The sequence below is a fragment of the Osmerus eperlanus genome, chromosome 13 (genome assembly GCF_963692335.1).
Source record: "Osmerus eperlanus chromosome 13, fOsmEpe2.1, whole genome shotgun sequence".
NCBI classification, from domain to species: Eukaryota; Metazoa; Chordata; class Actinopteri; order Osmeriformes; family Osmeridae; genus Osmerus; species Osmerus eperlanus.
In genome coordinates, this window is record NC_085030.1 from 331638 (window position 1) to 346015 (window position 14378).

Consider the following 14378-nt stretch of genomic DNA (forward strand, 5'->3'; position numbering starts at 1 on the left):
GGAAAAAAATAGCCCCATTGGGGTGTAATGTTGCCTGGCCTTATTGGCACACATCTCGGATTGATGAGAATTTAACATATTTCCTCAACTAGGATTTCTTAGGACTTTTAGTATGTTGTTCTGGACACCTCATAGAAATAATCTAAGCTGCAAATTTTTTTTTTTACATTTAGTCGTAAAACGCTACTTTGCCTGGACTAATAGTAACAAAGTTACATACTAGCTAGTTATAACAGTTACACAGAAAGAGACACAATATGACAACGAAGTCCAAGTGGACTCAAAGAACGCAGTGTTCGGCAATCAACTGCAACAACTACCAATGTGACAGTATTTATGCCTTTCATCGCTTTCCCAAAGACCCTGACACGTAATTTTGTCGGTAGCGTAATCTTATGCACCTGCTAACTTTAACGTTTTTTTTGTCTAGTAGTAGGCTAGTAAACTTAATTCCTTCTAGGAACTGCAGGTCCTATCCATAGAAACCAGAATAATGATTTATATGGATATGACAGTCAATTAAAATGAGCTTCTTAAATTAATTTGCTGAATTCATATATTTCATTGATAACTTATTTGTGTATGTACTGTAGGCTAACGTTGTAATGTGTAGAGCTAGCGTTAGGTTACCTCCTGGGAAACGGTCTAACGTTAGGCTATTATAACGTTATATAAACTCATCACTTTATTCTTACCTGTCACACTTAGCCTAATGTAGAGAGTAATATAATTTATAAAATGCTTGAACTTCTCTGTCAATATAAGTTCTTTGCATCACCTAGCGCTGCAGATGTGTACGGAAGTGAGAAGCGGAAACGATTACATCTGTTTTCCGGTTCGAACGCTGGGCGCTCCGCATAACCCCTATACCACCTACATCCACCGGGGCCGTTGCTTCAAGCCGAGGGGCGAGGGGTGGGGTCTGAGTCGAATGTCCGCACATGGCGGCCATCTTGCTACAGTCAACTCGCTCACCCATAACATTGTGTTGGTGCTACATGTGTATCGACATCTCTGACGTTGATAACAAACCAAACCGTTTCAAAATCGGTTGAAAATTGAGCAAGTTGTGGTCATTTAAAAAGTACATGTAGCATCAACACACTGGCTGTGTCTACTACCGCGCCCTTGTGCACTTCGAGCACTGACTTTCAGTGCTTAGGGCGCTTACACTGACAGAACCAGCAGAATTCAGGGCACTGAAAGTACCCGGATGGCGCACTGCAAACGGTCAAAAAATGCAGTGTACAACGATGGACACTACTCGCCCTACACGGGAGCCATCTTGGCTACGTAGCAGAAGAGGAGCCCTTTCAGCAGCTTTTCATTTCTAAAATAATGGCGGAGGAAATGACTCGCAAGCAGATTTGAGTCTGTCACTTTCGCCTTAGATTCGCAGGTGTCACAATCAAATTTGCGTCCGTCACTTCCTGCCACTTTCTGAACAAAATTAATTCCGCTTCAAACCCCCACAAACTTTTTTCTACCTTCTCCACCCTTCTTAACCCTTGTGTTATCTTCGGGTCATTCTGACCCATCAGTCATTGCGACCCACCGTCGTATTGCGACAGATTTACCGCATACAAAGACAAAGTGAAGCATTTTCTTTTAACCGTTGGGCTGTCTCAGACCCCCCACATTGCAAAGGTTAAAAGAAAATTATTTTAATTTGTTTTTGTATTGGGTAAAATTGGGTAAACACAACGATGGTTCGTTATGAACCTTTGGGTCATGTGACCCGAAGGTAGCACGAGGGTTAACCCACCTCCCCCACCCCCTCCCTCCACCCTGACAGCAGACGACTTCTCCTCCTTCTTTGAGAAAAAATTCGCCGACATTAGCAGTCCGTTCCCTAAACCCACCTTTCCTACCCTCTCACCCTCGAGGGTGAGAGGGTAACTAAATGTCTAAACTCTTTTTCTCCCCTGTCTGAGGCAGAGATCTCTGACCTCATTCTCTCTCATCGCCCCACCTCCTGTCCCCTTGATCCTATCCCCTCCCCTCTCTTTCAAACCATCTCCCCCTCCATCATAACTTTTCTTCTCCATGCCCTAAACTCCTCTCTTACCTCTGGCACCTTCCCCTCTGCCTTCAAACAGGCTAGAGTTAACCCTCTACTCCAAAAACCCTCCCTTAACCCTGCCGTCCTCCAGAACTACAGACCGGTATCACTGTTACCCTTCTTTTCAAAAACAATTGAACGTGCTGTATCTAACCAACTGTCAAACTTTCTCTCTCAGAACAACCTGCTTGACCCCAACCAATCGGGCTTCAAGACTGGCCACTCCACAGAGACTGCCCTCCTTTCAGTCACCACTGCCCTCCAGTCTGCCAGAGCGTCTTCCAGGTCATCCGTCATCATTCTGCTGGACCTTTCTGCAGCGTTTGATACGGTTAACCACCAGATCCTGCTCTCCAGACTTTCTGAGATGGGCATCACTGGCACTGCACTCCAGTGGATCTCATCCTACCTGTTGGGAAGATCCTACCAGGTCTCCTGGGGAGGCAAACTGTCAGGCCCTCGCCAGCTCTCCACTGGTGTCCCACAGGGCCACCAGTGGACACCATCCTCTGCCAGGAACCTTGGGGTTACCATGGACGACAAGCTCTCCCTCACGGCCCACATTGCTGCAGTCTCCCGGTCGTGTAGATTCACCCTCTACAACATCCGGAAGATCAGGAGGTACCTATCTGAGTACTCCACCCAGCTGCTAGTCCAAGCACTTGTCCTCTCCAAGTTGGACTATTGCAACTCGCTGCTCGCTGGTCTCCCAGCATGTGCAACCCGCCCTCTTCAGAGGATTCAGAACGCAGCGGCCCGCCTGGTCTACAATCTACCCAGACGCTCCCATGTTACCCCGCTCCTCATCTCTCTCCACTGGCTACCTATCATGGCCCGTATCAGATTCAAGACCCTGGTACTGACCTTCCGAGCAGTGAACGGGACTGCACCCGTCTACATCAAGTCTCTCCTGCAGCCTTACACCCCCACCCGTCACCTACGGTCTTCTTCAGACAACCGCCTGGTGGTCCCACCGCTCAAGACCGCCCGGTCCCAACACAAGCTCTTCTCCTGTCTGGCCCCCCAGTGGTGGAATCAACTCCCCACCTCCATCAGAGACACTGACTGTCTCTCCACCTTCAAGAAAAGGCTCAAGACGCACTTGTTCTGTCAGTACAACGGTACTTAGGAATGGTTCGCTTAACCCAATGTTAGTTTCCTCAAGGATCACAATGACTCTTGCTTAGAGACTTGTTGCTCTTGTGGTTAGTGGTAACCAGGCCCGTAAAGATTACCCCCGCAGCCCCCGCACCGCGGGGGGGCCTCGCAGGGATGGGGGGCCTCGCGTGGCAGGCCCCCCGTTTAAAAAAAAATCCAATTTGAATTACATGGGATGTCTTATTGTCTTGTCTGTGTTTCCAGAGTTGATATAAAAATAAAGGAAAGTATATTTAATTGTGCTTTCTTTGTTAAGTGACATGACGAAGTAGGTCAGATGGTCACACAGACCGGCGAGCCCGCTGCAAATAGGTAGCTAACTGTAGCATAGCGTAGGAAAAATGAAACGCACATTTAAAAGCGGTGCCCAAAAGCGGCATTCAAAACAGAAAATTTCTGAATTAAATGCCAAACTTCCCAAAATTACAAATTTCTTTTTCGACCAGCCGGTGAAGGATGCACTCATCTGCCAGAAGAGACAGGTATTGTACTGTTTGCTATAGCTAACATTACTGTACCACGTAGCTAACGTTTGCCTATACTTTGACAGCTGTACTGCTCTGTCTGTGTTGTGCTTCCTAGCGTTAACAGAGCCTCCTTTCCAAGAGCCAGGAAAATTAGCCTTGCTCCTTTATTGACTTCCTATCAAGCTGACAACATTGAAATGGAGTGAAACTACAAAAAAAAGAGAAAGTAGAAAAAGTGCTTAATTATAAAATATATTACATAACTGACATTATTAGCAAACATGATAACGTAACGCTATGCGACAGTAGTATCGTGCAGTTGCAGCGATTGCGTTTGACTATTTAAACATACAAAAAACATAATCAAAGTTACAATAAGTCATTGTATTTCAGTTATATACATATTATGATCGTGTAAAACGTACAGTCATTGCTTTCTACAAGATTCACACGACAAAAAATTGCTCCATTTATGTGTAACAAGACTGTAAGTCTTGCCTTGTAGGGGAAATTAGAGTGTTACCCTGGAAGACTTAAAGAGCGAAAGGAGCTTAGTCCCCACTCTAGTGCTTTGAGTCTCAATATGCACTCTGTGTATATGTTTTACCTGACACTATTTTATTATGTACTACAGGAATAAGTAAGGTAGGCTTCAGATAAGTATATTGATACGGTGGCCTCCTGAAGTGCATGTGGTGGAAACAAGCCTACCTCCACATCCCCACCCACCTAATCCTAATAGTGCCAGTGAGACGCCCCTACCCCAAGGTAACTTGATAAGATATTGTCAGATGTCTTAATTTTAACAACAGGTCATTTATTTTGCCTCCCTTATGTTACCCTATCTCCTTTAATAGGATAAAATAACAAAAAGTTACAAAAATACAATAAACTTATTCTGGATCTCTTAATAAAATGTAACACTTAAAAGAAAACCTCTTAACACCTCAAATGTTTCTTAGAACACTTGAATTCACAAATCGACAGTTCAAATTCACAGTTGAGACCCCTAGTACATTCAAACACAGTTTGTATTAGTGAAATGTCCGTGTGTGTGTGTGTTGAACTGTTATACCAGTCTTCTTTCTGACGACTTTGATGCGTTGACTTGAAGATTTCTGATGACAGGATTAACAACTGAGGCAGAACAATGAGATGTCGTAAGGATGGCAGGGTAAACAAAAAAACTCAGGAAAACTTCCTGACACAAAATGGCGTAGCTCAGCCCGCACACAGCACAGCTTAGCTCGCATGCAGCACGCACAAACGAGCAATCCAAATCGCCAAAGAAAAAAAAGAATGTCTCTCCAACATCAAATCTTAATCACAGGCGATCGTCAGTCTCTTTAGAAAAAACAAGAAAACTCGAAAAAACGTATAAACCACTCCTTCAAAAACGATCGCTTACGTTATTGTTCACTGTCGAGTGCAATCAATTGGTTTGTAGAATGAAATCAACGTATCTCGCTCCAACACTGTTCATGAATGATTCACAAAAATAGCAGGACTCTCAAAATTGCCTCCAGTAGAAACTACAAAAAAACAACAGTGTTCTAGAAGAGACTCACGGCTCCAGCAACTCCCTCTCATGCCCTCAGCCAGTCTGCCACACTATTCTCCGTCCAATACCGCCATTAACCGACTTCGGCTCTACATAAGTCCTCAGCTCCAACGTAACAATGTTAGCTTCTACAGCGATCAATGAAGTCAGCTTCTTCTTTTTGCTAGCTAGCTCTTCTCCTACCCAGGAGTCTTTGCATCTCCCGCTAGCGCGCCGGAGAAAATAAAATCGTCAAAATAAAAGTCCCCATAGACAAAAGTACCTGTGTTACATATGATTTAGCGAACACGCTAATAATAAAACACAACTCCAACCTATCAAGTGTGCCTGATGTAGCCACGGCCATCAAATTATTTCTGACAATACCCGTGACTGTCGCAAGCGCTGAAAGGTCATTTTCCAAGCTGAAACTGATCAAAACATCTCAGAAGCTCCATGTCACAAGAGAGGCTGTCAGGTCTGGCCAGCATAGAAAATGAATGTGCGTGCAGTTGAGATGTGGTAAAAGACTTTGCACACAGATTTGCTAAAAGACGCGCACATGTGTATAAGAAAAAAACGCTCAAACAGTTTGAGCGTTTTTTTCTTATTGAATACATTTCCCTCACAAGACAAGCTTGAGTTTTGATATCTTGCATTTATTACACGGCTCTTCAGAATGTTCCAAAAAGTTCAGTTGATCGCGTCGGGGTCCTGTTCGTCCCGTCGGTATTTGTATTACATTATCCGTTACATATGTGGTGGGGGGCACTTTCAGACTTATTCTGCGGGGGGGCCTCATGTGTTTCCGTTACGGGCCTGGTGGTAACTGATTTTAAAATTTTTGTACTCGCTGTGATATATTGTTTTTATTATTGTTGCTTGTTTTTTCCACAGGTACACTTGCACTTATAGCGGTTCATGTTGTTTAATTGTAACTTGTTTAACTAAATGCTCTTATGGTTCTTCCCTTTGGCACTTACTTTGGTTGTTCATAATGTGTGCTTCATGTTTTGGCTACTCGCAATGTTTTTGTGGCTATCTTGTTGTTATGATCAGTGACCTATATGCACTTTGTAAAGCTCTCTCTTGGAAGTCGCTTTGGATAAAAGCGTCTGCTAAATGAATACATGTAAATGTAACTCAGCTCTGCCTGCCGGGATCGTGACATTTGCTCTGTAACGGTAACATTTGCTCTGTAACGGTAACATATCTGCAGTCATCCAATTTATCTGCTAGTAATCCGTGTGCGCACTTATGTTTTACTTGTGCCATTAATACCACCGTACTACATTATTTTGAATAATCAAATCCAGTAAATCCGTCATGATACCAAACATTTTCGTCTAGTTTGATAGCTAGCTCTAAGTCTCACATGGTCGATGCTAGAACCTTCAGATAGGGTGGCTAATTTGCGACTGGCGTCAGTAAAATAGGAACATAGAGTATGTTGCCTGAGCTAGAGACTCGTAGCAAGTACTGTTCAAATTATATATACGTGTAGGTTTTCCAGGCTCCAAATTTAGGATTAACTATTAGCTAACTCAGCTGTGGGTCAGGCGAATGCAAATACAATTTTTAGAGCTAAGTATTAACATTGGAGTGAACTAGTGTTGCACAGTAAACCTGTACTAAAGAGACACTTGCATAGCTTCAGTGTTCTTGTGCATACATAGGAGACAATCACTGCAAAAGAGCTGCAGTTCCTGTGCAGACAGGAGAACCTAGCAGAACGCCATCTCTGTAGCACTCCATCCAGTCCAGAACCCGGGGTCCTGAAGTCTCGACTTTTACGATACTCAAACGATGCGATGTTAATATACCTCTCTGATCTAACGAGTCTGGCTAGCTGTCGTGACCTCTCAGGTGGGCTTTGGCTACGATGGAGAGTTGGAGAGGTGGTTGTTCTGCTAGGTTCTCCTGTCTGCACAGGAACTGCAGCTCTTTTGCAGTGATGTTAAGGAGCCTAATGACGAATCATGGTCATAATTATGTTGGCCCATGCTACAGCTCTTCACCAGATATATATATGTAGATACATTGTTCAAAAATCTTGGCACATTGTTTTTTTATGGATTTTTTATAGTCTTTAGTAACAGGTCTCCTTAGATTTTCTTTTCTTCATCAAAAAATGACTTGAGTAGTGCAATACATTTACATTTAGCAGACACTCTTATCCAGAGTGACTTACAGAAAGTACAGGGACATTCCCCCGAGGCAAGGAGGGTGAAGTGCCTTGCCCAAGGACACAGTCATTTAGCACAGCCGGGAATCAAACCAGCAACCTTCAGATTAATAGCCCGCTTCCCTAACCGCTCAGCCATCTGACCCCCCAATACTCAACTCTCTCTTTCTCTTGGCTTCAGATTCCCACAGTGAAGACATGTTTTTATGTATTTTATGGTTTTCTTCATTCCTTATAGTACCATACCATTAGTAGAATAGAATATCTTTATTGTCATTGTACAAAAAATTAAACTTAGAAAATATATTCTATTCCATAGTACTAATGGTATGGTGTTTGAGCAGCCAACAGTTATGTAGCCTATGTAGAGTGCGTCAGGGGGGTATTCCAGGTAGCGGGTTTAACAAACTCTGAGATTAACCCTGAACTCAGAGTTGAGTTACTCTAACATGGGAAACTCCGAAAATTCGGTTCCAGAACACCTGATATGAATTAGTTAATTCGACTCGGAGTACGTACGTCAACTCTGAGTTTAGCGCGTGCACGAGTTCTACTAAAAGCCAACATCTATGGAGCTCCGATACTAGGATTCACCATGGAAAAAGGCGACAAAAAAAGGTCGTCCTATTTCACCGCAATGGAATTGGAAATTTTAATCCGTGCGTATGGCGAGTCCGAGCACATATTTAGGAAAAAAAGTAATACGGCTGTAGCTGCAAAGGACAGACAATTGGCGTGGGAAAGAATTGCTGATCGAGTCAATACGTAAGTTTGAATTTAGTCCATAAATCGAACATTTAATGTCCGTTAATATTACAGGTGAAAAAGTGTTGGAATTGTAATTTAATCAAATACAATGTTCATATAGGTGCAATCCCACAGGCGTGAAGCGCACTTGGCAACAACTGAAAATGAAATATAAAAACGTAATACAAACAGGTAAGGCATATTTAGCCTTTTGGCCTATAGGTTCATGATTGTAGCTTCCATCACTTTGGTATCATATTTGACATACAAAGTGAATATCCTCATTGCCTATTTTATCCTGTAGTGGCGGAAACACACAATGTCCTGTCGCCTGATATCTTGCTTAAATTAACACTGAGTTCAATTCAGCAAATAGAAAGAAGGCAGAGGCACGCAAAACGGGTGGAGGGCCACCACCAGCACCTCTGACCTCTGCAGAAGAGCTGGCTCTGAGCCACAACATTGGCTGTCCAGTGGCTGAAGGCATCCCTGGAGGAAGCTCATCAGAGCCAATCACCCCACAGGACACAAGTGCCTACATAAGATGTAAGTATGTGCGAGTATGTGTGTGAATGTGTTTTCATTTTCCACTCTGGTCCACTTCTAGTCACTGATGGTGTAATCCGAGTGGTTGAGCCTCCTGCAAGCCTTTGCACAACGGTACCACTTGTAAGTAGGCCACTCAATACTCCATTATGCATAGTAGTGTTGACTATCCTGAAACAATACCTTTCATCACAGGATGATGATGATGATGAGGACACATTGACTGCTGCCACAGACGGGGTTGCAGAGAGGCCTACATATATGGTAGCTACATATATGATAATTCTCTCTCCATGTACTTTATTTACAGTCTTGGGTGTAATTGTCAGTTTAAAATGTACACTGAAGTGATGAGAGTAATGAATGTAAAAACTAAATGCACAGTCTGATCCTGTTGAACAGAGCATGGATGAGCCTTGCCAGGAGAGGGGTCCATCAACCTCCAAAACACAGCTACAGACAGTGAGATGTTCAGTAAATGGCAGGTGAATTCTGTGTGTAGAACTGGGATTTAATGTAATCCTAATGTATTCCCAGTTACCAGTTAAGGACTTGTACAAACTCCATTTGTTAAAACAAATGGAGAAAACTGACCAAGAGATGGTGTATTTGGTGATGGTGTAAACTCAAAGTTTTCACTAAACCCGCTACTTGGAATACCCCCCAGATGTTACCTCTGGCCTTGACCACACAACAAACAACCATCAACGCCCAGAACATCAGTTGGGGTGAAGATACATAAAAATATGTTTAGCCCGAGAATATATCACAGTTATAAGTTATAGCATATTGTGTGTCCTAAATGCTTTTACAGCAAGCTGTTTATCGTAAGCCTGTAAACTCAATAGGTTAGAATGGGCCTGGGTTTTCCTTTATATTGCAGTGTTTGGTTTAGAAAAGGATGGCTATAGCAATAGTTATGTTTATATGTGTACTTATGCAGTGTTTCCTATCATTTTTTTTAACAGGTGGGGAAGGTCTGTCCGAACCCCCCACCCCCCGCCCATAACAAAGTTCTAACCCTAACCCAAGAATTTGGTTCATTAATCCATTCTGTAGAATGCGTTGTCTTAAGGTTATTGAATGTGTGGCTTTCTGGTAAAGATTTCAATTATTCAAAATGTTTGTTCTGCAAGCTGAAGCCAACGTCCAAAGTATGTATTGACTTTGTGGTATTTAAATAATGAATAAATGTAAATAAAAAAGTATTTACTTTTCATACCAGTTTTGAATGTTTTTTGTAGCAACCAAAACTGCCAGTTTTTACTGTAAATGTTACAGTTCACTTTTAAGTATACTGTTAACAGAAGAACATTTCGACCATATTTTTTACAGTAGATTTCAGGCAACCACAGCTGCCAGTTTTTTACCGTAACTTTTCTGGGATTTAAAATCCTTAGGGTATTAATAAAAAGTACATGCATCTTATCCATTTTGAATAAATAGGGTTTATCCTGTAAACCTGCCTATAATGCATTTCAAACAAATAGTCTTTATTAACATAAACCTGCTTTTATGCATTTCAAACTAATACGTTTTATTACATTGACAAATACAAATCATATTAAGTTTATTAGTTTGTTTAAATTCAAACTATGTAATGTAAATGAATGGAAATTCTATATGCAATTACATTACATAAATCTAAAAGATTAGGCTTAACCCTTGTGTTATCTTCGGGTCATTCTGACCCATCAGTCATTGTGACCCACCGTCGTATTGCGACAACTTTACCGCATACAAAAACAAAGTGAAGCATTTTCTTTTAACCGTTGGGCTGTCTCAGACCCCCCACATTGCAAAGGTTAAAAGAAAATTATTTTTGTTTTTGTATTGGGTAAAATTGGGTAAACACAACGATGGTTCGTAATGAACCTTTGGCTCATGTGAGCCGAAGGCAGCACAAGGGTTAAATATTTCTGTGAGTGATGTTGATGTTGGTTACTGGTGAATTGCAAGCTCAGTTGAGAAACAATTTGGCTACTTTGTTCTTGAAAATGCAGTGTTCTGCATGTATCACAGATGGCTATACAGGACATAGTTGAAAACTTGGCACAAATATTCTCATCGTCTGAACCTCTTGTGAGAGACTCTGTCATCAGGTTTTTTTCAAGAGCATGATCCGACAATCTGTGATGCCCTTGTTCATGAATTAGTGGAAGCTATCATGAAAAGTTTGTCAGTACGTTTTTGTCAGTGCAACTTCAGAAGGTTTCTGCTAAACGGAGAAAATCGTTTGTAAGGAGTAACTACCCTCTGGTAATGCCAGTGCAGTATACTATAGATTCCAGTGGACACACAGCAGTGTATGTTCCAATATTACAAATGCTTCAAACAATGTTTAAAAATACTGATCTTCTTGACAAGATCCAAGAAGCCCAACCATCACCACCTGGAATGTACATGTCTCATGAAGATGGAACAGAAGGAAAATCGATTATTGTCCGAAGCAGGAGGGATGAAATTGTCACTGATTTTGTATGTGGATGACATTGAACTGGCTAATCCTTTAGGCACATCTAGAAGCTTTGCACAAGCTTTGTGCAGTATACTGGTTGCTTGCCAATTTACCCAGTAAGTATAGGTCGAGCCTGCATGTCATACAGCTAGCTCTGCTATGCAAAGTACCTGATCTGCAAAGGTGTGGTTATCAAAGTGTTCTTTCACCTTTGTTAAAAGACTTGCAGACTCTTGATCAGGATGGCATTTTCATTGAGACTATTGGCCAGTGTATCCAAGGGCACTGTGTTGTGTGTTGCAGCTGATAACTTGGCTGCCCATGGTCTTGCAGGTTTTGTGAAGTGTTTCCGAGCACACTATGTCTGCAGATTCTGTTGATGTACTGCAGACCAGAGACAGTCCAGTGACGTTTCTGAAACAGAGTTTACTATGAGAACGAGAGCCAGCCATGATCTTCATGTGCAGAATGTTGTGCAAGGAGAAAATGCAACTCACTTTGGTGTTACAGGAGAGTGTTCTCTCAGCAAGGCATTGCAGCATTTTCATCCCATTACTGGTTTCCCCCTGATATACTTCACGACCTGTTTGAGGGTATTGTGCCAGTTGAGTTGGCCTTGTGCATCCGTGAGATGATTCCTCTGAAGTATTTCACTCTTGAATATCTGAACACACAAATTCGCACATTTCCATATCAGCACTCTGATAGGCTTGATAAACCACAACTGATACCAAAGAACTTTGCAGCTAAACTAAGCATTGGTGGGAATGGGCATGAAAATTCCACATTGCTGAGGTTATTACCACTCATGGTCGGAAGTAAAGTTCCCGAAGGAGATGAAGCATGGGCCATATTGATGGACCTTAAAGAAATTGTGCAACTGGTGTTGTCCCCATCTTTCACAGAGGAATCCATTCAGTACATGCAGACTAAAATAAGTGATCACAGACAACGTCTTCAAGCGACCTTTCCAGATTTTAGGCTCCGACCCAAGCATCATTATGTTGAGCATTACCCAGAACTGACAAAGCGTTTTGGACCTCTTGTTCACCTATGGACTATGAGTTTCGAGGGAAAACATCGCTTTTTCAAAAGGGTGATACATGACACACACAATTTCAAGAATGTCTTGAAAACTCTTGCTACCAGGCATCAGCACATGATGGCGTATCATTTCAGTGCCTCATCATTTTTCAGACCCCACACACAAGCTTCAAGTGTCACCCCATCCAAGTTGCCACACTGCCTCAAGTGGCAAAAGACTTTGTAGCAACAAAAACAGATAGCCAAAACATATATAGTACATCAAAGGTCTCCATACATGGCACAGACTATGCAAAAGGAATGTTTGTTTCTGCAGGCCAGACTGGAGGACTTCCAAAATTCAGCAGGATTGAGCATATACTGCTTGTGAGTAACTTGGTTTCGTTTTATTGCAGAAACTACGAGTGCTGGTACACAGAGCATTTGAGATCATTTGAGCTGATATCCTCAGACAATTTCTCAGTCCATCAGCTGTCAGAGCTAAGAGACACAGTAAGTCTCACAGCTTACAATATTGGTGGGCATTTGATGTTACATTTACATTCAGTCATTTAGCAGACGCTCTTATCCAGAGCGACTTACAGTAAGTACAGGGACATTCTCCCCGAGGCAAGTAGGGTGAAGTGCCTTGCCCAAGGACACAACGTCATTTGGCATGACCAGGAATCGAACTGGCAACCTTCAGATTACTAGCCCGCTTCCCTCACCGCTCAGCCACCTGACACAAAAAATATTTATTTCAATCACAGACATGCAGGATTAAGTGGAGTAAAAAACAGGTGTAATGTCACAGTAAATGTCACCACACCAATATGCCATTAGTGACACTTCCCATCATGACAAGCCTAGAAAGACTCACTGAACTGAACCGCCTTTTTAACTACTCATTTTAGGTCAGTAATACTTGATCCAAACCATTCATGTTTTTCATTCAAAATGAAAAAGAAATCTGGAAATTACCTGATTCTGTTTTGCAAAGCTGAATGTTGATCATAGATCCATTCTTCTCTTTCTAATTATAGGAAATGGCAGCTCAAAACTTGCTACTGCATGTACATATCTCCACAGACATGATCAGAAAGATGACTCTAGCTTCACGTCCAGAATCTGTGGATGAGCTAAAAACCATGATGATTGATAAGTTTAAGCTAGACTTTGACTTTAGCTTATCATACCAAGATCCAGACTTTGACGGGCAGTTATGTTCCCTTGTAGACATTGAGCCTACAAAGATGTCCGTGGCAGAGACTCAGGAGAACTCGAGCAAAATGTCCGAACCAAGCACCAGCGAGGATGTTGGTAGCTAGGAAGATTAGCCAACCCTTCTACATCCCTGGCCGTACCTGGAAGAATTTTTCGACATGTTTGGATGCAAACACAACTCCTTTCGAATGCGCTGCAAGCTCTGCGCACCCAAGTAGGCTACCACGAGCTAATGGCTTTCACAAACTCGCCGTCTAATTTGAATAAAGTCTATTGATAACATGCCTCTGAAGTTTGACTTTTTGCAGCATTATACTTACTAGTGTTATGGAAAAATTCTAGTGGCACTGTGTAGATTTGAATAGTCAAGAGATGGCGGTTACAATAAATTTATTTTGCTTGTACAAATCATGAATTAACAAAGTACTTTGTGATCAGTCATAACGAAGGAGGTGCTAGCCACAGGTCGTTCGTCAGAGTGATACAGAACAACCCTAAAACCCTGCCTTATATAAACTTTAGATCAAATGATTCCTCTGAACTCTGTTGAGAGGAATCCTCTGCCTGAAGTTCCCACAGTTCTTTAATGTGGCCTCTCTCCCCAAACCAGTAGATAGTAAAACCACAGGAGTTCACCAGTCAAATGGTCAACTGTCCTTTGTGTGGGCAACTTCAAACAAGTATTTGATTAACCCCACCCAATGCAACAGGAAGGGTCAGAGCAGCTTGATCAGTTAACAATACAATTGAATCCACATTGTCTCCAGACCAGCTGTCTCTCCCCCCCAGGTGTCATAAACTGCAAATGGCATCTCTACCAAATGGAGTTGACTCTTCTTAATCAACTTTAGACTTCCGTTAAAACACATTCCTCATATATGAAACACACACATTATAACTGTATTCCAAAATTTCCACGACACTAGTCATCATATCTTCCGCTCCACGAAACACATGTTAATGCTTAG

The 14378-nt window shown here is 42.2% G+C and overlaps 1 long non-coding RNA gene across 1 annotated transcript; it reads left to right on the forward strand.

Annotated features, from left to right (window-relative positions):
- The first annotated feature begins 6911 nt into the window (after positions 1 to 6911).
- LOC134032545 (uncharacterized) lies at positions 6912 to 9977 on the forward strand. Its single transcript, XR_009932030.1, has 5 exons — positions 6912 to 8177; positions 8281 to 8351; positions 8529 to 8828; positions 8901 to 8969; positions 9108 to 9977. It is a non-coding gene; the product is annotated as an uncharacterized LOC134032545 (long non-coding RNA).
- Positions 9978 to 14378: the final 4401 nt, after the last annotated feature.